The 24391-nt window shown below is 38.9% G+C and overlaps 1 long non-coding RNA gene across 1 annotated transcript; it reads right to left on the reverse strand.

Moving 5' to 3' along the window:
• Nucleotides 1-13697: 13697 nt before the first annotated feature.
• On the reverse strand, nt 13698-15524 carry LOC110911411. The gene is made up of 3 exons (XR_002576937.2): nt 14997-15524; nt 14232-14373; nt 13698-13849 (listed from the first exon to the last, which is right to left on the reverse strand). It is a non-coding gene; the product is annotated as an uncharacterized LOC110911411 (long non-coding RNA).
• Between the last annotated feature and the right edge of the window lie 8867 nt (nt 15525-24391).

Below are 24391 nucleotides of genomic sequence, written 5' to 3' on the forward strand. Positions count from 1 at the left end.
GGTGGTCACTCGCGTAGCGCGACGGCTAAGGGGGTACCCCCTCGCGCTACGCGACGGTGTCAAAATTTCAGTATAAATAGCAGGGGTTGGGACTTGAATTTTGGCACTTGAACGACGAAAATCGGAGTTACGTAGGCCGAGTTATAAGCAAAACAGTCCAACACACACACACAATTATCGAATCGCTGCCGCGGAACAGGGTAATTACTCGATCACTATTACGATTCAGTTTCCGGGATCAATATACCCAAAGAATGCCTAAGTGCCGCCCACATTGGGCTATGCTTTATCGTTGTTGATAATTCGATAATGAGCCGAAGCATTGTACTTTGTCGTTGTCGATAATTCGATATACGAGTTGAAGTACTATACTTTATCGTTTGTCATTTTGATAAATGAGCCGAAGTATTGCACTTGGACATTCATTGTCAAAATTGATCTCGGGGAATTATCGTAATCGTTGTATTGATCACTAATCCTGTTTTGTGTGCATTATTGTGAAATTAGATTGACAGGGATAAAATCATATTCTGTCAAGTACTAAATCTGCAATGTGAGTTATTCTCTTTTTATAAATTCTTTTATCACAGTTTGTGACTATTTACAATACTCCAAATTATTTTCCGAATTATAACTTACAGTGATTAAGTTTATGTGAATCACCAAATTACAGCCGGTATGTGGGGTATTGTATACATTACTTGATAATCGTCACCATTGGGGCAGCCATTGGGTGATATGACCATAATCACAGATACCATTGGACGTACGGGCCAATGGATCGAGTGGTAAAGTACTGTGGGTAGTTGGTTGATATCAGGAAACATTGTAAAAGATCTTACCACTGTGAATTATAATAAATGTGTCATTTCCAGTAACTAGAATAATTCACTCAGTATTTCCCCGCTGACAAAATCTTTTTCAAACATGTTTCAGGTGATTTGCTGTAATTCAGGAAAAATGCAGGGAAAGCATTTCAAGCTTAAAATAGTGGCTCAATGTAAAATAAATAAAGATGTTTAAAATGATAATTTGTCACTAAACTTATGTCTTGTAAATTATCGGGGTTTTATCCCGAATTGTGAAATAAAAATAATCGGGAAAAGTTTTAACTTAGCCGATCCTGTGAACAAATTTTCCGCTGCTAAACTCACAATAAACAGAATACCGCAGACTTTCTATGTCGCGGGCCCCGAAACGGGTAAAACCGGGTCGGGGGCCGTGACAGAAATAAGGTGGTATCAGAGCCACTGAGTTAAGCTAATTAAGTATTTAACCGATACTTAATTCTTCCTGATTACTATTATGTGATTATGTGATTATATGCTTTTAACTGATTATTTGTTAGTTACAGTATGGGTAAACAAAAGTTGCAAGATATCTATCTTAAATTAGATAGATCAATTGACGAGAAAGGAAGTTCGTCTAAAACTAAAATTTCAAAGCTCCCTACGATTCCTGAGGAAGGAATATTTGTGCAAAAAGCGAATTACGAAAATCCGCTTTCTCCTAGAAAAAGGAGTATGATTATTAAGAAAAGTAAGGAGCAAATCAGGGAAAAGAAAATTAAAAAGGAAACCCTGGAATTACTTAAGAAATCCCCTTGGGAGGATAAACTTGATGAAAAATGGGCTAATTTATATATGTTAGCTACTGTAGCAGAAAATGCTAATCTTTAAAAAAAAAAAAAAAAAAAAAAGCATCTTGAATACAGTACTAGTAATTTTCAGTAAGTAGATAAATAAAACTGAGTGTTTCCTGTATTTTGTACAAATAAGTATGCAATAAAACTTCTGTGTTTATTTGGTAAACTTTGTTCCAAAGTTTTAACTTGATATTTTGTGCATTTTGCATATATGCTACACAGCATGAACGAGATCTCTGAAGCTTTTCAGAACCTCAATCTGTACCCAGTAAATATTGAAGTTTCTCATGAATTTACGGGATACGTTGCTGATGTGGATGAACCTGTAAAACTCCCTACTCCACCAGTAACTAAACAAAAAAGAAAGCCAAAGAAAAATTATGTTTGGGGAAGCCGTATACGTAAGAGAAAGACAGTTACAAAAACCCCTAAAAATAGTAAACCCTTAGACAAAGGAAAAGCAATTATAATTCAGGAAAACCCTAATCCACAAGAACAGGAAACTGAAGCTAATAATGAGTCTAGGCAAATGGAGGAGCAGTTTGATCAGTATTCTCAGGAAATAGAATTAGAAATAGGAAAAAGATTCTAACCCAACTCAGGTAGAAGTCGGAGAGAGTTCTAATCAAACCAGGAAAGTTACTTTTCAGGATCAAATAGATATTTTACTAGAAAAATGTGAGACTATGCAACCTGTCAGTCCGGGTATTTTTACGTATCCTATCGAAAACCCAATTCCTATGAATTTTGCACCAACAATCACTGAACCAATAGTCCATGACCAACCTGCAGAAGAATGGTGGACAAACGATTGGCAATTCCAAAATATTGTCAATAGCCCTTACTCGTTTCTTCCACAATTCGACCCAGAACCCCTTCCTAATCCACCGATGAGCAATGAAAACCTGGCTGAACTTCGCCACTTTGGTGAAGAGTTAATGGATGCAGGGAATAGAATTAGGGAAATAGGGGGACAGATTGCTTGGAAATACGACGAAAGGGAATTCCGTTTCTGAGATGACAAATAGGAGGATGGTGGAATTATCCTTGTATAATAGTAAAAGAACGTAGAAAAATCAGTTGTACATAATGAATAAAACGTTGTAAAATATCGGTGTGTATTGATGCATACTATACTGATATGAAATGCAATCGAGAAATCGATAATTTTGGGCTTTATGTGTTGTAACTTGTTTAATGATTTGTATGAATTGTTAATTGCTAATTATACATAATAATTTATCATCAGATGGCAAATAACGATAACGAACCAGTAAATGAAGCTAATCAATCGGAGCAACACCCAGAAGATCAATATATGACCAAACAAGATATTGAAAATATGGTTGCCCAAGGCATAGCCAATGCAATTCCAATGTTCGTTGCTGCTATGAAAAATCCAAACGATCCACAACATATTGTTCCTAGTAAACATACCATCGAAGATAATTACAGTAACAGTATAAACGGGGGCAATGATCATATAAATCATGACAATGAATCTCAGCACACGCAGCACCCTAAGAAACGAAAGACTGCAACGCCTGGTTGCACTTTCAAAGAATTTCTTGCTTGTAAACCCGCTGAATTTGCAGGCAACGAAGGAGCAACTGCAACGCTGCGATGGTTGGAGAAAACCGAAGCAGTAATTGCAATAAGTAAATGTGCTGAAGGAGATCAAGTCATGTATGCCTCAAACCTGTTTAAAGAAGGAGCACTAGAGTGGTGGAACACAGTGCTACAGGCAAAAGGCAGACGGGTAGCCTATGCTATGACTTGGGACGAATTTAAAAGTCTGGTCGAAAGAAAATTCTGTCCTGAGTATGAAAAGGAACAAATGGCAAATAAATTCCTAAATCATCGAATGACCGGGGTGGATTGTCGTGGTTATACTTCGACATTCTTCGAATATGCGAGAGTGGTACCTAACTTGGCTTCGCCAGAACCGGTACTCATTTCTCGATATATTTGGGGATTAATTAGTGAAATTCGCAATATCGTTAAAGCGGCGAGACCTCGCACTATTGACGATGCTGTGGAATTAGCTAATACCTTAACCGACGAACTGATACGCACACGAGATGAAGATAGAAAGAAAGAATTGGCTCAGAAAATTACCCAAGGATTTAGGGTGGGTAATAATAGTAATTTCAAGAAGAAAGGAGCAAGACAATCTTCCATTCCGCCATTTTGTAGAAATTGCAGAAGGAAGCATTTTGGAAAATGCAATGCAATTTGTAACTTTTGCAAATCTGTAGGCCATAGTGAAGAGAACTGTAAAAAGAAGACTGTAACCTGTTTTCACTGTGGAGAAATGGGACATTACAAAACTGAATGTCCTAAACTGAACAAAATCATCGACAACAAAGGCAAACCGGTTGAAGGAACTATCAAAAAGAATGCCAGAGCTTTTCAGCTAACAACTCAAGAAGCAGAACTCATTCCGGATGTGATCGCCGGTACGTTTTTAGTTCACAACGTCTATGCAAAAGTATTATTTGACTCTGGTGCAAACCAAAGTTTTATAAATACTTCATTCTGTCAAGCTCTTAAGTTACCATTGACCACCGTTAGGCAAATCTTTACAGTCGAAACTGCAGATGGAAATTCCATAGAAATTAATCAGGTTTTGCAAAAAGTAGAAATAGAACTTTTAGGTCATAAATTTGTTGCAACCCTATTACCGATGAAATTAGCCGAGTTTGATGTGGTGTTAGGAATGGATTGGTTAATAGCCAACCATGCTCAAATCATATGTGATAGAAACTCTATAGAAATTCAAGCACCCACTGGAGACATAATTAAGATTTCAGGAGATAAACCTCGGAAGCCGTTAAAGTTCATATCAATAATGAAAGTTGCTAATTATAAACGGAACCAAGGAATAGTATATATGATTTCAGTAATCATTTGTACTAAAGGCAAGGAACTCAAGGAAATTCCTGTAGTTTCAGAATACCCAGATGTCTTTCCAGAAGATTTACCTGGGTTACCACCTGACAGAGAGGTAGAATTTAGAATTCATCTAATTCCAGGAACTACACCAATAGCCAAAGCACCCTATCGATTAGCTCCTACCGAAATGTTAGAATTGAAAAAGCAATTAGATGAATTACTAAGCAAAGGATTTATACAACCTAGTTCATCCCCTTGGGGGGCACCAGTGTTGTTTGTGAAAAAGAAAGATGGATCAATGAGAATGTGTATTGATTATAGAGAGTTGAATAAAGTTACAATTAAGAATCGATACCCACTACCTAGGATTGACGATCTTTTCGATCAATTACAAGGAGCTAGATATTTCTCTAAGATAGACTTAAGATCCGGATACCATCAATTGAAAGTACAAGAAGAAGACATACCTAAAACTGCTTTCAGAACTAGGTATGGTCACTATGAGTTTACAGTCATGCCCTTCGGATTAACCAATGCCCCAGCTGCATTCATGGACATGATGAACAGAATCTGTAAACCATATTTGGATAAATTTGTGATCGTATTCATTGACGATATACTCATTTATTCCAAAAGTCAAGTCGAGCATTGTCAGCACTTGCATGCACTCTTAACTCTGTTAAGAAAAGAAAAGTTGTACGCGAAATTCTCAAAGTGTGAATTTTGGTTACAAGAAGTGCAATTCTTAGGCCACATGGTGAATCACGAAGGTATTCACGTAGATCCTGCTAAGATCGAAGCCACTATTAACTGGAAGGTTCCACAAACTGCAATGGAAATTAGAAGTTTTATAGGTTTAGCCGGTTATTATAGACGGTTTATTAAGGATTTTTCCAAAATAGCTGTACCATTAACTAAGCTAACCTGTAAAGCCACTAAGTTTGAATGGGGACCAAAACAAGAAGAAGCTTTTAGAATCTTAAAGCAGAAATTAACCAATGCACCAATCTTAGCCTTACCAAAAGGAACAGAAGATTTTGAAGTATACTGTGATGCTTCCAAATTAGGATATGGATGTGTATTGATGCAACGCAAAAAGGTAATTGCGTATGCCTCCAGACAATTGAAAAAGCACGAAGAAAACTATACGACTCATGATTTAGAACTAGGAGCTATAGTTTTTGCCCTTAAGATTTGGAGACATTATCTGTATGGAAGTAAGTTTACTGTTTATACAGATCATAAGAGTTTAAGGTATATATTCGGGCAAAAAGAGTTAAACATGAGACAAAGAAGATGGATGGAAGTCTTGAGTGATTACGACTGTGATATTCAATATCACGAAGGAAAGGCCAACGTAGTAGCAGATGCCTTAAGTCGTAAGTTCCATGAAAAACAAAAGCGAGTCCGTGCTCTTAGAATAAATCTACAAGTAGATTTACGGGAGCAAGTGAAAGAAATCCAGAAAACGGCAATCAATGACGAAGTCGAAGGAATGAAAGGTTACCTAAAAGAATTAGAACAAGGAAATGATGGAATTTGGAAATTTCACCAAAACAGAATTTGGGTACCTGAACAAGGAAATTTAAGATCAAAGATCTTAGAAGAAGCTCATAAATCTAGGTATACTATACACCCAGGAAATAACAAAATGTACCAAGATTTAAGGAAGAATTTCTGGTGGATCGGAATGAAAAAGGACATAGCTGAATATATATCTAAGTGTTTAACTTGTTCACAAGTTAAAGCCGAACACCAGAAACCCTCAGGCCTACTGCAACAATTAGAAATGCCTGTATGGAAATGGGAACTTATAACAATGGACTTTGTTACTAAGTTACCCAAAACCAGAAAAGGTAATGATACTATTTGGGTAATCGTGGACCGATTAACCAAATCAGCTCATTTTCTACCAATCAAGGAAACCTTTAGCATGGAAAGATTAGCCAAGCTATATGTGGATGAAATAGTATCTTTACATGGAGTTCCGCTCTCCATTGTATCAGATCGAGATAGTCGTTTCACTTCCCGATTTTGGACAAGTTTCCAAGAATCCATGGGAACTCGACTTAATCTCAGTACTGCATATCATCCACAAACTGATGGACAAAGTGAAAGAACAATCCAAACTCTGGAAGACATGCTCAGAGCATGTGTAATTGACTTTGGAGGTAATTGGGATAACCATTTACCATTGATTGAATTCTCCTATAACAATAGTTATCATTCAAGTATTGAAGCCGCTCCATTCGAGGCACTGTATGGACGCAAGTGCAGAACACCCGTGTGTTGGGCAGAAATAGGAGAAAGTCAATTATCAGGTCCAGAAATTGTGCAAGAAACTACCGACAAGATCACTCGAATCAAGGAAAGATTGAAAACAGCAAGAGATCGCCAGAAGAGTTATGCAGACAATCGTCGTAAACCACTCGAATTCCAAATAGGAGACAAAGTACTACTGAAAGTATCTCCTTGGAAAGGAGTAGTCAGATTCGGTAAGAAAGGAAAACTGAGTCCCCGATATGTGGGACCATTTCCAGTGATTCAACGAATCGGACCAGTTGCTTATCGCTTACAACTACCAGAAGAACTAGCTGGAGTACATGATGTATTTCATGTATCCAATCTCAAGAAATGTTTATCAAACGAATCCCTGGTAGTACCCCTTCAAGATATAGAGGTGAACGAAAAATTAAAGTTTATAGAGAAACCACTACAGGTCGAAGATAGAAAAGTCAAGTTTCTCAAACACAAACGACTGGTATTAGTCAAAGTCAAATGGAATTCAAAAAGAGGACCAGAATACACTTGGGAGCTGGAATCAGAAATGAAGCGCAAGTATCCTCATCTATTCCAGTGAATCTCGAGGACGAGATTTTTCCTAAGGTGGGGAGGATGTAACAACTCTCATTAAATTTTAAATAATTAGGATAGTAATTAGCTATTAAGAAAACCCTAATTGAGACACCCAAGTAATTCTGCACTAACCCTAGAATTTCCAGAACAATCAGAATCAGGATCAGGGGCCCTAAAACTCAGGGGGGGCAAAACCCTAATAACGATTATCTTCATAACTCATTATAAAATTCGAAATTTACAAAACCGTCGACACAGCAAGCCTACATGCACGAAGGGCTACTCTATGAAAATAGGGTGGTCACTCGCGTAGCGCGACGGCTAAGGGGGTACCCCCTCGCGCTACGCGACGGTGTCAAAATTTCAGTATAAATAGCAGGGGTTGGGACTTGAATTTTGGCACTTGAACGACGAAAATCGGAGTTACGTAGGCCGAGTTATAAGCAAAACAGTCCAACACACACACACAATTATCGAATCGCTGCCGCGGAACAGGGTAATTACTCGATCACTATTACGATTCAGTTTCCGGGATCAATATACCCAAAGAATGCCTAAGTGCCGCCCACATTGGGCTATGCTTTATCGTTGTTGATAATTCGATAATGAGCCGAAGCATTGTACTTTGTCGTTGTCGATAATTCGATATACGAGTTGAAGTACTATACTTTATCGTTTGTCATTTTGATAAATGAGCCGAAGTATTGCACTTGGACATTCATTGTCAAAATTGATCTCGGGGAATTATCGTAATCGTTGTATTGATCACTAATCCTGTTTTGTGTGCATTATTGTGAAATTAGATTGACAGGGATAAAATCATATTCTGTCAAGTACTAAATCTGCAATGTGAGTTATTCTCTTTTTATAAATTCTTTTATCACAGTTTGTGACTATTTACAATACTCCAAATTATTTTCCGAATTATAACTTACAGTGATTAAGTTTATGTGAATCACCAAATTACAGCCGGTATGTGGGGTATTGTATACATTACTTGATAATCGTCACCATTGGGGCAGCCATTGGGTGATATGACCATAATCACAGATACCATTGGACGTACGGGCCAATGGATCGAGTGGTAAAGTACTGTGGGTAGTTGGTTGATATCAGGAAACATTGTAAAAGATCTTACCACTGTGAATTATAATAAATGTGTCATTTCCAGTAACTAGAATAATTCACTCAGTATTTCCCCGCTGACAAAATCTTTTTCAAACATGTTTCAGGTGATTTGCTGTAATTCAGGAAAAATGCAGGGAAAGCATTTCAAGCTTAAAATAGTGGCTCAATGTAAAATAAATAAAGATGTTTAAAATGATAATTTGTCACTAAACTTATGTCTTGTAAATTATCGGGGTTTTATCCCGAATTGTGAAATAAAAATAATCGGGAAAAGTTTTAACTTAGCCGATCCTGTGAACAAATTTTCCGCTGCTAAACTCACAATAAACAGAATACCGCAGACTTTCTATGTCGCGGGCCCCGAAACGGGTAAAACCGGGTCGGGGGCCGTGACAAACGAGCTGAACAATGGAACCTTCATTCTTACTTGTTTCTCCTGCTCGAACAGGAATCACCCAAGTCCGGTCGGTGAACGGTTCGGAACGGTAGTTAACGTTTAACCCGAAGTCGGTGAACCTCGTAGATAGAATCCAAATCTTGAACCGCACAACCATCCTAATGATTAGTGAGTCGTTTCTACCGGTTTAAAGGCATTGTGTGTGAAAGAGTTGAAAGAAAGTTGGAAATCATTCTTTCAATCCTTCACATCATGTAAATGTTTAGATCTATGATAGATCTTAGCTTGTTTATGTGGAAATCGGCTAGATCCAAGTGATTCTTGGTGGATTGAGGCCAAAACATGATGTTCTTGAAGAACACCATGATGACATCATCCTAGAATACTTAGATATTGATGAGTTCACGGTTAGAAATCAAGATTTGAAAGATAGAAAGGTGTAGGATCATGTATTGATCAAGAAAGTACAAGATTTAGGATGAAAACTTACCGAAATCGGAAGAAATCTGAGAAAAGAAGGGGAGCACGAGCTGGCCGGTCAGAGAGTTTCCAAAAGTGGAAAGAATGATAATGACAGGCCTATTTACAGGCTTCCCGAAAAGGAAAGGGCTGGCCGATCGGCCAGGCTTTCCGATCGGACAGCCTGCTCGATCGAACAGCCTGTTCGATCGGCTGGGCTGTTCGATCGGCTAAGAGCCTGATCGATCCACCGCCTGTTTCGAGTGTTCAGTGCGACGATTTTTTTTATATTTCGATTTCGATTGATGGCGATACGAGTACGATAGAGTTTCCTATTCAAATTACTTTTAATCCCAACCACTATATCTACATACAAGCATCTACATTCCATATTCATTTTCGATTTCGATTGAGTTTCGAGTTTCGATTCGATTGATCACCACACATAACATAAAGTAAACACGCACAAGTAACACATAAATCACACACACACGTATAATAACACCAACTTCGCATAATTCGAGTTTCGAGTTCGATTGATGGTTCGATTATCTTGATTTTTGATTGATTAACTTTATCGCATTGTTACTTCCTACTATTCACAGTCGTAAAGCGTTTCGCGTCAATTAAACATTCGATTACTTCGATTCTTGATAAACAACACTTACTCCACATAATACAAAACATAAAATAGACTATTTACAGTCAAAGAACTTGACCTGGACTTTGAATTTGACTTTGACATTCGAAAACACGGGGTGTTACATATCATTTGCTCATCCCTGATCATGAGTACCGTACGAACAACAATGGTATCATACAACTATTTTTTGTTGTTTTTCTTCAACTTTTAATGATTTCTCTTATTAGTTTTAGGGGTAGGGATGAGCTCGGTGTCAACCGATACCGAATCAGTAATGGCACCGAAAATACCGATTATGGTACAGATATATGAAGGTAAAACCAGTAGCGAACCGGTACCAGGAACGACAAAAGTCGGTACCAAATTTGTACTTAAGATCTTTCAGTTTAGGAAATTCGGTATCGATACCCTGTACCATCTACTCATCTCTGACCATGAGTTTCATACGAACAACATCATTACCATACAACTTTTTTTGTTAATTTTCTTTTGGTTATCTTTTAGTGTTTTTTTCTACATCTCTTTTCTTGTCAGCGATTCCGTGCGCAACGCGCTCGTAGTGATTTCAAAACACATGTAAACATGGACTAAATAACCAAAGAAGTTTGCCGCAACGCGACGACAATGATAAACCTAGTTATACTAAAAATAAAAATTAACAAAAAACCTATAACAACACTATTCATCAAGATGGCTTTTGATATATAAATTAATTAATTAATTAATTAATTAATAGTATATTGATAATTGATAAAGATGATTATATTTCATAAGTTTCTAACTATATGTTCAAATAAGTGATTACAAACATCCCAATTAACTAAGATATTACAAATTTTTGTCGTCAAGTCATTCAAAATCCCAATTAATGTTGATTAGGGTTGTTCACGAGCATCACCGTATCAAGCGAGGGTCTGCTCAATGCAACAACACCCAGAACACCTTATAAGGACCTCTGATCGCAACCCCGGACTTGTACGACGCGAACCAGTACGAAAAACAAAAGAATCTTGGAATTGAACTCTCAGAAGACACGCGGGGCCGCGGGGGGTACTCCTAAATCTTCCGCGTGTCGCGGGGGAGTACCAGGACACTTGTTACCCGAGCGCGACGTGTTGCAGGGTTATACGTGCAACGGAGGCTGTCTAGAAAAGCTGATATGAAGGCATAGCAAATTCTTCATAGCGTACAATATATAAAGCACATAAACCAACAATGCTTGAAGTACAACCACCACTTGTATAAGTATGTTGCAAATTATACTTATATATAGTTAAACAAATCAAACTCGGTATTATATTTCACTTGTTTTATAAAAAGATACATAACTCTTTAACCAATTTCATTTATAATTAAACAAATCAAACTCGATATTATATTTCACTTATATATAGTTAAACAAATCAAACTCGGTATTATATTTCACTTGTTTTATATTTCACTTATATATAGTTAAACAAATCAAACTCGGTATTATATTTCACTTGCAACAATCTTTTTATATCATTCTATGTGATTTACTTATATATAGGGCTGTAAATGAACCGAACGTTCAACAAACAGTTCGTGAACTGTTCGGCGGGAAGTTTGTTTATGTTCGTTCGATTAGCTTAATGAACGAACACGAACAAAAATTTTCGTTCGGTTAGCTTAACGAACGAACACGAACACATGTCCCGTTCGTTCGGCTGCGTTCGTGAACGTTCGGTAATATGATCGGTTACGTTCGATCATGTTCGTTAGTTCGTGGTCGTTTGATTATATTAAAAAAATAATAAACAATAAACCTTTTATCTAAACATATTAAAAACTTAAAACCCTATTTTTTCTAAGTTGCTAAAATTTGGAAATTCTAAGATATTTTTAGGGATAATTATGTCTAAGTTAGTTAAACTTGATTCATCGTTTGGTTGTGTAGTAGACTTCTTGTGTTTTAATTTATCATTTCATGGTTATATTTAACTACTTATATCCAATGTTTAAGAATGTTAATATTTTTATTTTTCGGTTTCAAGTTAAATGTTCGTTTGAGTTCGTTTTTTTGTTTGCGTCCGTTTGTGTTCGAGTCCAGTGTTCACGAACTGTTCGTGAACAACTGAATTTCCTTAACGAACGAACACGAACATGAACTTATGTTCGGTATGCGTTCGTGAACAGTTCACGAACATGTTAATTTCCTTAACGAACGAACACGAACATGACCTTGTTCGTGTTCGTTCGGTTCGTTTACAGCCCTACTTATATAGTTCAAAACTTTTAATTTTAATTATTGGATAAGACTATAAATAAAGATTATGGACAAGAGATATGGTAACTTTTATGTAAGAAGATAATATAACATATAGAGTTAACTATATGTACGGTCTATATAATTAGTTTACATTACAGTTTTGTTTAAATTTTCAAAAATTACATATTTAGCTCTCACTATTTACTCACGGAGTAACATATTTGGTATTTCCTATTGACCAACTATTTTTATAAGTTATGTAAGTCACAGGGAAGATGAAATGGGGTAGTTGTGAGGGAAGATGAAATGGGGCAGTTTTATTATTATTATTGTTATTATTGTTATTATTATTATTATTATTATTTACATATTATAAATTACTAACATGTTGGTGTTTAGTATAGTTATACCTTAAGCTTTGAGGGTTTCCCAAAAAAAAATGTTAGTGTTTAGTAGAGTTGTATCTTAAGCGTGGGGTTTTTTTTTTTTCAAAAATTATATATAACTTACAAAACACTAGAGTTGTACCTTAAGCTTGGGGTTTTTTTTTTCAAAAATTATATATAACTTACAAAACACAACAAGTTGGTAACATTATAGATCTTATAAAAGTTATTTATATACTTTTATATACTATTAATTTGAAACATTTGTATGCATGTTTGGTTGTAAGTTGTGTTTAAATGGTTGTACCTTAATCAAATATTGGTTGTAAGTTGTGTTTAAGTGGTTGTACCTTAATCAAATAATAGTTTCATTATCTTACCAAATTCAATCTGTTTTGTATGCATGTATGGTTGTAAATTGTGCTTAAGTTGTTGTACCCTAATCAAATAATGGTTTCATTATTCAATCGGTTTCATTATCTTACCAAGTTCAATCTGTTTTGTATGCATGTATGGTTGTAAGTTGTACTTAAGTGGTTGTACACTAATCAAATAATGTTTTCATTATCTTACCATATTCAATCGGTTTGATCCATTCATAGTTATGTTGTTTTATTTGTAAATTATTATTATTTATAATAATCTACTTAATTTGGTCTAAATCTTGTATAAATATAATTTGCAACATATTGATGCAATGGTTGTTGTAATGTATGCATTATGGTTTGTATATATAGATTACGATGAACCTGTCAAACAGGAAAAATAGACACGGGTTCATCGTAACGCGCGAGTCCTAGATCAACTTAGTTATTTTATTCCATGTTTTACATTTCGGTTTAGTTTCTTCGCATAACACCGCAACTTCTGTGTCGATGGTCGTTGGCAGTAGTGTGGCATTATTCACACCCCAACCGATGGCGGAAACATCGGGATGAGACGAAGTGCGTAGATTGCTCGAGACTTCATAACGCTATTTGTGTCAAGTATTTAATGTTTACATTTTACATGGTTTAATCTAGAATATAACAAATATAAAATAAATAATGCAGAATAAGTATTCAAATAATTATATTTCATTTCATTAATAATGAATTATTACAAGTATTGGAACCAGAATACAACAGGATTGAAAATAAATTACAATACAACGAGCAATAAAGTTTAAGTGCGCTTCTAGGCAATCCTACTGGATTCATCTGTCACAATCCTGCAACATGTATTAAAAGCATGGGTCAGTACAAAAGCACTGGCGAGCATACAAGTTTGAATAAAAGTATAAGTACAATGGTTTATTTCAATCTAACATGGCAACTTGTATTCACGTCCTAACTAGCATACATAGACAATCTAAACATAACGAATAGCATAAATACACAAATTAAAACTGACATGCATAAACAATCTAATCACGACGAATAGCATGGAAAAACAAGTTGAAGCTATCATGTATAAACATCCTAAGTATAACGAATAGTGTGTTTGTTGGAATGCATAGTTGGATAGGTTTGAGTGTACAAGTGGATTTGTTAATTAATACATGTTACGCCCAAAAAGTGCATAAAGCGTAAATAGGGGTCGAGTATGCTCACATTGGTTGCGTTTGTGGTTTCTTGTAAGTAACGCACGAGTAAGATTGGGAAGCTTCAACAAATGAAACTAGCTTTAGTTGTGAAGGCGAAATCGTCAATAACCCTTCCGGTGGAACAAGTGTGGCAAATCTTTCAATTATGTCTGCAATATTCAATTCTTGTGAATCATGTTCGCGCCATTGATACATCTTGTGTAAAAATATTTTTAACACACTTGCGTTAATGCTACTAATTGGTTTACATAAAAATAATTTGTTGAGAAAAATATGTCTAGTCTTAAAGGAACAATCATAAAAAAAGTGTCATATTTTAGTAATAAAGAAAATGGCATTATTTTTAATTACTATAAAAACATATTATATAGTTAGTTATGATGAAAATAAAAAGGCTATGACTTTTTCATTAATAGTACAGAAGTCATCTTCTTTCTTTTATACAATCGAGCTGCTTTTTCTTTTATCTCATTTTTTTTTTGTTACCTTCATATACACAGCACTACAACTATTGAAAAATTTAGATTTTTATTTCCTTTTTGAAAGATAGTGTTCATTCTCTTAAAAAAACAACGAACAAAACAAGGATCTTAATTTTATCAATATGTTGTCATCATCTTCTTGCTTTTATGAACAAAAGAAACCAATGTTCTTGAGTTTGTTTGTCTAAATATCAACGAACAGAAACAAGGAACTTTATTCACCCATGTTCCTTTATGTCTAAATAAAAATGACAGAAGCAAAATGAACGGCAAAAAAATAAAGAGTCTACCGAAATGAAAAGGTTTACGAGTCGAGTTCCAATTCGTGCTCCGATCTGTGGTTCTGGCGGCGGCTTCATGAAACACAACCCAAAACGAGACCCGAACTGGAATCGGGTTGAACCCAACTCGAACGAACTCGTCGTTGCCGTCGATTGGTACGGCCGCCGTCGCCGCCGCAGTTTCTCACTCTCTCATCTCTTTCCGACGTGTCTACCGTCGCCGTTGTGCGCTGCCACCATGGTGGTAGTCGGCCGGCCTTCCAAGTGAGAGGGAGGTAAGGAAAATTTTTAGGAGGTAAGTGATTAGTGTGTGTGGTTGATACTTGCAGAGGAAAAAGAAGATGGTGGGGAAGACACAAGTAGCGGCAGTGGCGGATCTAGAAAATCCGCCAAGCCGTAACGTTTTATAAATAAGCCGTAACGAAATCGAAAAAACCTCAAATTTTTCCAAAATTTACACTAATTTTTCCAATTTTTTCCGCGCCAAGCCGTAGCGGGCGTTGCCCCCGGCATAAAGGTAGCTCCGCCCCTGAGTAGCGGCTGGTAACAAAAGAAGATTAGGGTTTTACTAACTTTTTATAATTAGGTTTGGTTGGTTAAATAATAAAGAAAACATTAAATTCTGCCATACATGGCTGTGTTCGCATTGTAAATCAGCCATTAACTTTTTTTTTTTTTTTCCATTGAAACACATAAGTTATGTGATTGTGCATATTATTTTAAGTTTAGGTTAATGGACATTTAACTAACTATAAAAAAAACATCATTTAGGTGATTACACATTGGAAAAGAAAGGTAATTGGACTAGCCATAAGGCTATAAGGCTGTCCATTCGGAATAGTCCACAACCATTTAATATTCCCTTTTTTTTGTGTCACATTAGATTAGGTTTAATTTATAATAACCCTATCACTAACTCCTAACATATCATGTGTTTAAATAAAGAAAAAGACAATTATGTCATGTTGGAAAGTTCCAAATCGTTGGCTTGGACACCACTTCTTTTTACCATTATTTTTTTTCCTTTTTGCAATAAAAGACATAAGTTGTAGTATAATAATGCATGTATGATAATTACTAGACTAAAGTCTGAATTTGGAATGGGTCGGATTTTGGAAGCTTATTTTGACGGATGTTACACATTAGTGCTCGCCCCCGCTGCAACGCGGGGGTTCTTAATACTAGTTATTATTATTATTAAACTATAAATGTGATGAAACAGTGGTTAACCAAGAGAGGTTAATTCACCGGTCTCGTCAAGTAGGGTTAATCCCTTCTTTCTGAGGATCGGTGGCTGGACCGTCAGCTGGGCTGTCTCCTGCACAATGGAAACACACCGTGACTCGTAACAAGGAGGAAGGGGTGGGGGTGCTCATTGTTACCACTCTCCGGCGTGAGAATCAGTAATTTGCTTGTGAAGCAAAGTGTGTGATAGTAGTAGTAGTGAGAGAGTTGAGAACCGATACCTCAAACCTGGTTTGGGATGGGTATTTATAGCCGAGGAGTGAAGGAGGGTAGTGGAGTGGTCAGACTGACGACGCGCCGCCCTTATGCAGGTGTGTCAGGCTTGTCGGCCGTGGAGGTGAAGCCACGTCCTACTGCGGTCTTAGTCTGTTGCTTACGTATAGGCTGACGGGTGACTGTCATTGGTGCCACTTGCTCTGTGGTGTCAGTTTGCCTCGTGGGTAGGATGCGGTGCTGCGCCACATCGCTGCCTGCGGTAACTGCTGTTGTTTCCGCGTCCTTACTTTGGCGAAGACTGCGGGATGCGGTGCCAGGCCGCATCGCCACTTGTGGTGACTGTTGCTATTATCCAGATCCCTTGTCGTGACGAAAATGTTCATAGGATGCGGTGCCAGGTCGTATCGCTATGTGTACACCCATTTTCATACACAAGGTATGTCTTCTCATCACTTGACCGGGGATTCGACCGCTGTGTTCGCGCGTGCCCGCACGGACACGGATAAGTTCTTGTCGGTGCGGGTTTTTAATAAGGGTAATGGTCACTCGCGGTCATGCTGACGCAAGATCTGGGACCATACCCCATCAAGTCCCCCTAGTCTAGTGTTGTTTTCTCATGCAAGTTGCATGTGGGAGGAATACTGGACTATGAGGCCGATTGGGCACTTTGGAGTTTGGAGAAGATTCTAGGCCATGCTGATGGCTCCTGCTTCAAGTAAATCAAGCTGGGGATCCGGTAGAGTCGTGTGACGTCTCTTCCATACCAGTGAGCAAGTTCCGTCTGATGCGGAATTCTCAGCCAAGGATTTTGATCCTGTAGTATGGTCTACCTTTTTCTGATGTCATCAGGGTTGGTTGCCACCTGTTGGTGTGTCGAACCAACCTTTGAGATCATGACTGAAGATGTCAGTGGCCGCAACTATAGTTGTAACCTATGCGGAAGCGGATGCAATGCTGTAAGTTCCTTGCTCTCGCTTTATGTTTATCAACTGGACACGTAACGATGATCCCTATTTTGTGGGGTGTTCGTGTCCTTCCGTTACCTCGTTCCGTTACATTGTTGGCCATGTTTGGTCAAACAATGTGAATCGTTCTCTTGAACCGTGGGCAAATAAACATGGTCATAGGCATGGTAGTGCCCACCATTGTTTATTCTATGCGGTCCATTGTTGGGCAGACAAAGTCATAAGCAGACTTGTTACCACTGTTGCTTGGCTTGTTCTTCAAGGAGATTACCTTAGGTACTTGGGAATCTGGGTGAAACTCGTTTGCATTCGTTCTGTAGCCACTTTCCTTCACGCTTAGTTGGAAAGCAGTTTTCCTGGAAGTAGCTTTGCTCATCTGTGTGATGACTTAGTCCTGCCTCTTCCGTAGCTACCGTTTGTGTAGTTACGTTTCGCCGCAGCTACTCATGAGTGTCTGCGGTTTGCGGCAGAAGACTCGCTTTAAAAGAGGGATTCTCTTTGATATGGCTCTTAAAGGATCAGGAGTCAGGGTTGCTGATGTGCGGTCGCTCATTATACTTATCATTTTCCCTATGGAGAAGCTGTTTGCGTCCCCTCTGTGGTTGTGAACCGGACACGAGGGATTTGAAGCTTGAAGAACTTCAAGGTAATGCGGTTTTGCTGTTCCTCAGAAGCGGTTTTCGCAGTTCAAAGAACAACGCTGGTTCTGAGTATCTGACACACCTGTGCGGGCTCGTGTGTGTCATCTCCGCATATTCCACGTGTGCTCGTGGGTATATGAGGATATAGGTTATTCCCCTTTACATAGTGTAAATATATTTTTTCTATTTTTTGAGGGGATGTAAAAAACGACATGCGGTCTAGGTTATGGTTTGAGAAACCATAAAAAACTGCATGCCGCTTACATGAGAGTTATCTTCAGTTGTAGCTTTTGAAACATTGTAGACCGCACGTGTGAGTTGCTAGAAGTTGGTGGGAGTTGCCTGACATGTGCTGAAACGAAAGGACGTTTGCACTGCCTGAGGTAATCACTGCACTGTAGCGGGAGTGTAAAAGTCTCTTTTGTCAGGCGCGTGGACGGCTACTCGCGCGTGGTAACCGTCAGTGGAATCGTCGCTGTACACGTGGCTTTGCATGATTCGTTAATTTCATGCACGATGTTTCGGTTACTATTTCGCATTAATTGCGATGAGTATAAAAGGGGAAACCGTTGTGGGGTTTCCCCTTACTTCTTTGAAATTTCAAAATTTTCCAGTGAGAGAGAGAAAGAATCCTTCGTCTTCTCCGAGATCAAATATTTGATTTTCCGGTGAGGTTTCTGAGTTTTTGAACTCGTGCTACACTTGCTTTTCTTCTTCGTGATGGCTGAACCATCGAACCCACATTTTGTTCCTGGAGAGAATCCTGATCCTTCGTCGCCGGTGGCGGCGGAGGAGGTGGAAGGTGGTGCACCCGATGGAGGCTTGCCGGTGCTGAAATGGACGAAAGCTACGTTCGACAATCTGATAACCGATGTTCAGATGCCTCAAGAATATGGGGCTGTTTACTCACAAGAGGGTGACACCGGCGCTGATGCTCCGGCGGGGTATGTCACCATGTGGGCAGATTTTTTCGGTGACTGTAACCTCCGGTTGCCGTTGACTGTCTTTGTTGCTGAGATTTCGAAGTGGTACAAAATCCATATTTCTCAACTGAGCCCGTTTGGGATGATTCGGGTTCGAAACTTTGAGTACACCTTTCGTGCTCTTGGTATGGAAACCACCGTCGTAGATTTCCGGCAGATTTATCAGATGACAGTGCACACGGGTTTCTTCTCTTTCTGCCAACAACACGGTAGCCCCAAGCTTATTGTAACACCCCATGTTTTCGAAAGTCAAAGTCAAAGTCCAAGTTAAGTTTGACTTCTTTGACTGTAAATAGTCTATTTTATGTTTCGTATTATGTGGAGTAAGTGTTGTTTATCAAAAGAATTGAAGAAATCGAATGTTTAATCGACGCGAAACAATTTACGACTGTGAATAGTAAGAAGTAACAATGCGATAAAGTTAATCAATCAATAATCAAGCTAATCGAATCAACAAACGAACTCGAAACTCGAATTATGCGAATTTGGTGTTATATTACTTGTGTGTGTGCCTTATGTGTTACCTGTGCGTGCTTACTTCATGTTTTGTGCGGTATTCAATCGAATCAATCGAAAGTCGAATCGAAACTCGAAACTCAATCGAATGCAATCGAAATCGGATCATGATAGTAGTGGAAAAGAGGTTACGCGAGATATAGATGCTTATATGTAGATATAGTGGTTGGGATTAAAAGTAATTTGAATACGAAACTCTATCGTACTCATATCGTCTTCAATCGAAATCGAAATATCAGAAATCGTCGCGCCGAACACTTGAAACAGGCTGTGGATCGATCAGGCTCTTAGCCGATCGAACAGCCCAGCCGATCAGACATACTGTCCGATCGAGCAGACTGTCCGATCGGGATACCTGGCCGATCGGCCAGCACTTTCCTCTTTGGGAATCCTATAAATAGGCCTGTCATTGTCATTCTTTCAACTTTTGGAAACTCTCTGACCGACCAGCTCGTGCTCCCCTTCTTTTCTCAGATTTCTTCCGATTTCGGTAAGTTTTCATCCTAAATCTTGTACTTTCTTGATCAATACATGCTCCTACACCTTTCTATATTTCAAATCTTGATTTCTAACCGTGAAATCATCAAGATCAAAGCATTCTAGGATGATGTCATCATGGTGTTCTTCAAGAACTTCATGTTTTGGCCTTAATCCACCAAGAATCACTTGGATCTAACCAATTTCCACATAAACAAACTAAGATCTATCACAGATCTAAACATTTACATGATGTGAAGGATTGAAAGAATGATTTCCAACTTTCTTTTAACTCTTTTACACTCAATGCCTTCAAACCGGGAGAAACGGAGCTTGAGCCAACTCACAAATCATTCTAATGATTGTGTGGTTCAAGATTCGGATTATATCTACGAGGTTCACCGACTTCAGGTTAAACGTTAAACTACCGTTCCGAACCGTTCACCAGCTGGACTTGGGTGATTCCTGTCCTAGTAGGGGAGACAAGTAAGAACGAAGGTTCCATGGTTCAGCTCGTTGTCAAAATACCTCGATATAACGTCAAACAAATCAGGACAGCCAAGTGTTAGACGAACATGCCGACCAGGTCAGAAAGCTGACCGATCGGACAGGCTGTTCGAACGAACAGCCCATCCGATCAGACATGTCAGCCGATCGACCGGGCCAGCCGATCGGCTAGCAAGTGGCCCCACACTTTGACAATTTCATGAAGTGTAGTGTTGAACGAGGTGATGTTCGATCGAACGAGTTGTTCGATAACATTACTCATCGGATCATGAGATACTATGCTTCAACCCTTAATCGATTTTGCAACTCGTTCGTAGTATGGAGTGTCACTCGATCGAACATGTTGTCCGATCCGGTGACATCCAGCTGAGGACTCACTATCGAAGTGTCTAACCGATCAGTTAAGCCGGCCGATCGAACGGAGCGTTTGATCGACCTGGAAGGTAAGGACACTTTAGTGTTCTCAAATACTACAACGAAAACTTCAAAAGGACAAGCCATCATACACAAACACATCCTACTCAAAGGAAGAAACAATCCACTCGAACAGTCCAACCGATCGAGCCTACCGGCCGATCGAATAGGCTGTCCGAACGGACTGTCTAGCCGAACGAACAACCCGTTCGATCGAACCAACAGTTCGATCGACCAGACTGTTCGACCCATCATCACTTGTTTCCATTTTACGCATTGCTCATCGTTATGCTATCGAATTATTCATGCTAACCCTGCTCCCAAGCGCTCCCTTCAATCCATCAATCAATCGCTGTGAGTATACTCGAACCCTTTTTGGCTTTAGCACTTCTGGGTGTTACATACGTTACTTATTTAAATCACAATCGAACACACTACTCAATTACTTTAAACGCTAACCGATTATACATGTATTACCTGACTAAATGAATGCTTGTTGATTGTGTTTACACGTGGAATGTTGTCTACCTGCCTTAACGACGTAGTACTATAGTTTGGACTCAGCACCCGTTCACACGGGGGTTGTTAAGGACAATTACTTGCATGGATTACGGTGGTAATCATGTATTGAATTGTCTCGGACAGTCAACCCACATTCATTGGTATCGATAGATCCATGTCGATAAGTAACATGCTTCGTTTTCCTCTGTGTACGTGCTGGTTATGCGTAACTGTTTCGAACTCTATATGCTATTATCAAACTTGTATGCTCACCTTTACATTATATGTATTGACTTTATTTTAACGTATGTGACAGGTGTTTAAGATGCATTCTTGCTAAGGAAGCGAGGCTAGAATAAAGCGTCTAGAGCCCCCAACAAATAGTTGCCTGTAGCAGTCAATCTAGGGGTCTTTAGAAGCAGAAACAATATTTATTTTATTTTATTTAAATTTGAGTTGTCGGAACAGAATTACTTGACTAGTTGTTATCTGTAATAATTTATTGTATTATTTGGGATACGGTATGGGACGTATCATTTAACTGAATAGTAATAATAGTTGTTGTGAAAACTTCTGGACAATCTGTTTCGCTCAGTGCCATGCCCCGATGATTCCACCATCGGTTGGGGTGTGACAGATTGGTATCAGAGCCATAACTATAGGAAATTAGGTAGACACGACCTAGTCCGGGTCGCGGTCTTAGAGACCTAGACTATAGTTAGGAACCAACAGACGAAGTTTATGTGATATTCTATTATTCCCCACTATCACTGCACTCGAATTTTCCAACAGGGTCAAGCGATTTAGTCGAGATTAGGTGTGAAAGCCGCAAACTCTCGACTGAATTGTTTGGTTAATGCTGATTTTATCAGTTTATCGATGATTTTCTCATTATTTCCAATAACAAACGAGGAGAATTATACCAAATCAGGAGTGAAATCCATATTTTGATGAATAATCTCCTCAAATTTTACTAAAACAAGGAAGAAGTTGCTAAGCTAGGGGTGAAACCCTAACCTTGACAACTTGTTCCGGATTTTTATTTATCTCACCAAAGCCTCGACGGACTCCAACGACCTGAACTTACGAGTATGACCTAAGGAATGCGTGTTGAAAGCCCAAGAATCGAGGCAGAAGCACGAACCTTAAGGTAGAAATGTGACGACAAGTCTAATGTGAATAGTCGAATCGCTTTGGGTAGTCGACGTCTATTAGCCGCAGACAATCTATTTCTCAATTTTATGTGTTTCGATTCTGAGCCCGCAACCGCAAACTCTGATAATTCGTCGATTTTATGTGCTTTATTTGTATTTATCTGTTTCTGTGTTTAAATTTTTGGAGAATTGTTCGATCTTTGCTATAACTTCGATCAACACACACGACTCGTATTGCTATTCTATCTCAAAACGCTAACAAGTCGCTGCAAATCTAGACGACATTATGCTACAATTATACTATATCATTCGGCACGCTATACGACTATACGATGCTACTCGATACGCTATTCGCGATCACTATATTCGAATAACTCGTAAAACTTAGAGGTAGTCAGGATACTGTATGTGCCACTGTGTGCGGGTAGGAGGATTACGTGACATTAACTACCTCTGTGATTAAATAGGAATGTGTTCTGTGGTTATATGTTTCTGTGCTCTGCGTGCTTATGTGTTTCCGTGATCTACGTGCTCTATGTGCTTCTGCGCTTCTATGAATACGTGAATCTGTGATTTTGTGCCTATATGTTTATGTGGTTCATGCCTTATCGTGTTCCTGAGCTTTAGTAAGTAGTAAGACGTGTGAGGTGAGATTCGATTTGTTGTGTCTGAGACCTACGACGATGTCTGTTGCAGACCATGTCGTCATCTGGACACCGAACCCCACTTACCCGCCAAGAGAAGAGAGACAAGCGTCTCGCTGCTATCATCGCCAAGCAAGTGGCAAAAGCTGTGAGCGAGGTGTATGAAAACGTCAGCAAATCGTCTGAGGAGTCGCGAACCGATGCTCCTAAAGATGCCAACAAGACCGTTTTCAGCTTCAAACAGTTTAAGGCATGTGGACCAAAAGAGTTTACCGGAGAAGATGGCCCTACCGCCATGTTTCAATGGTTCGATTCAGTTGAAGTTACTCTGCGCCAAAGCGGCTGTCCTGAAAATCTCCGTACCCGAAATGCAAGAGGCGTTTTCCAGTCCCGAGCTCTCGACTGGTGGACGGCCGAACGAAACAAACGGGGGAATGATGCAGCTTATAAGTTGACTTGGGAAGAGCTGAAGGCCATCATGATGGACGAATTCTGCCTCCCCATGAACGCCAAAAGCTGGAGGACGAGTTTTGGAACATCAAGCAGAAGGACGGAGACAACGCTGCTTTAACTGCTCGCTTCAAGCAGCTTAGCATTATCTGTCCCGATCAAGTCAAGACGCCAGACATGGCCATCAAGAAGTACATTCGAGCTCTACCCGATTGTGTTGGCGACTTTGTTCACGCCGCCAAGACATCATCAATTGAGGAGACCTACTTGCTTGCCGCCGAGATCAATGACAAGCGAGTAAAGGCTGGTTTCTGGGATAAGCCATCCAAGTCTCTGCATCAAGCTACTACTGCACCAACCCCCGACTCCACTGCTCAACCATCCAAGTCATCACGTCGCAAGAAGAAGCACAACAACAACAGCTCCAGCTGTGACAACCCTCACTAAACCAGGTATCCGTACTATCTAATTAATAATTAATTACTACTTAATTACTGTGCTTAACTGAAATTGCTGATGAACTGCTACTTGATTTCTAATACTTGTATATTCCTGCATCATACTTTGACTTCCGTCACTTCATTATTTACATGTTGAACCTTAGTGACAAACATGATGCACAAAAGCACAGTAGCATTTGAACGGATAACCTATTGAACATGCTGATAAAGCCAGCATCAGGCAGACACTG

The sequence above is a fragment of the Helianthus annuus genome, chromosome 15, assembly GCF_002127325.2.
Source record: "Helianthus annuus cultivar XRQ/B chromosome 15, HanXRQr2.0-SUNRISE, whole genome shotgun sequence".
NCBI classification, from domain to species: domain Eukaryota; kingdom Viridiplantae; phylum Streptophyta; class Magnoliopsida; order Asterales; family Asteraceae; genus Helianthus; species Helianthus annuus.